Raw genomic sequence first — 1,859 nt, forward strand, 5'->3', positions numbered from 1 at the left:
CCATTTTTTTGTCTTACTGAGATTTACTGTCAATACACAGGTCTGACAGAATCTGTGCAGAAGATCTATGTGCTGCTGTAGGCCCTCCATGGCTGGGGACAGAAGCACCAGATCATCAGCAAACAGTAGACATTTGACTTCAGATTCTAGTAAGGTGAGGCCAGGTTCAGCAGACTGTTCTTGTGCCCGCGCCAGTTCATTGATATATGCTGTATGTTGAAGAGGGTGGGGCTTAAGATGCATCCCTGTCTCACCCCCCGGCCCTGTGAAAAGAAATGTGTGTGTTTTTTTGTTGCCAATTTTAACTTGTTGTTTGTGTACATGGATTTTTATAATGTTGTATGTTTTCCGTCCATCACCACTTTCCATCAATTTGTATAACAGACCCTCATGCCAAATTGAGTCTAAAGCTTTTTTGAAATCAATAAAGCATCAGGGAGAGAGGGAGAGGTTGAGAGGAGGGGAATCTGGGAGAGAGGGAAGGGTTGAGAGGAGAGGAGTCAAGGAGAGAGGGAGGGGTTGAGAGGAGGGGAATCAGGGAGAGAGAGAGGGGTTGAGTGGGAGAGAGAGACGGAGGGAGAGAAAGAGGGAGGGACAGGGAGAGAGAGAAACGGAGGGAGAAAGATAGTGAGGGGGAAGGGGGAGAGACAGGGAGAGAGAGAAACGGAGGGAGAAAGATAGTGTGGGGGGAAGGGGGTGGGAGAGACAGGGAGAGTGGTTTAGAGAGAGCAGGAGGAATAGAGAGGGGGTTAGAGGGAGGGGAGGGGAGGGAGTGGGCTGGTGCAGAGAGTGGAGGGGAGAGAAGGACGAGAGAGAGAGGGAGGGAGGGAGAAAGAGAGGGAGAGAGAGAGAGAGCGAGAGAGAGAGAGAGAGAGAGAGAGAGAGAGAGAGAGAGAGAGAAAGAGAGAAAGAGCGAGAGAGAGAGAGACAGAGAGAGAGAGACAGAGAGAGGGAGAGGTAGAGAGAGTGAGCTGGTGGCAGGTTTTAATCAGCTACAAGATGCCTATAATGAGATCACTATTTCCCTGGATTCAGATTGATGCCATGTGAAGTTTGGTCCCTTGGGGAAGCAAGGCAGCCATGTGCACACACACATGTACATGCAGACACAAAGACGCAGTCACGCATGCAGACACACACAAGAACACACACACACACATAAATATACACTTACCTACTCACTCACTTACATATAGTCAGTTTTAAGTTAGCGAGTTAAATACACATCCTGTGAAATGAAGGAGATCATTCATTCAGCCTCCTGGCAAAACACAAGCACACTCCAAATGCCATGAAGGAAACCATAAACACATAGAGGAATACAACTCAAAGGAAAATGAGATGCTAGGAGAACAGTATGTGTGTTAGACTCAGAGGCGACCACTTCCACTACTACTACCACTACTACTATTACCACCACCACTACTACTACCACTACCACCACCTCCTCCACCACCACTACTACCATCACTACCACAACCACCACCACCTCTATCACCAGCACTACTACCACCACCTCCACTACCACCAACATCACTACTACTACTACTACCACCACCACTACTACTAATACTACTACTACCACCACTACAACCACCAATACCACTACTACTACCACTACTGCTACTACCACAACTAATAGTACTACCACCACTACTACTACAACCACCACCACTACCACTACTACCACTACTACTACTACCACCACCACAACTACCACCACTACTACAACTACGACCACTACTAGGACTACAACCACCACCACAACTACCACCACCATAACTACCACTACAACGACCACTACCACCACCACTACTACTACCACCACCACCACCACTAATACTACTACCACCACAACT

This window comes from Oncorhynchus nerka, linkage group LG7 (genome assembly GCF_034236695.1).
Source record: "Oncorhynchus nerka isolate Pitt River linkage group LG7, Oner_Uvic_2.0, whole genome shotgun sequence".
Taxonomy (NCBI): Eukaryota; Metazoa; Chordata; class Actinopteri; order Salmoniformes; family Salmonidae; genus Oncorhynchus; species Oncorhynchus nerka.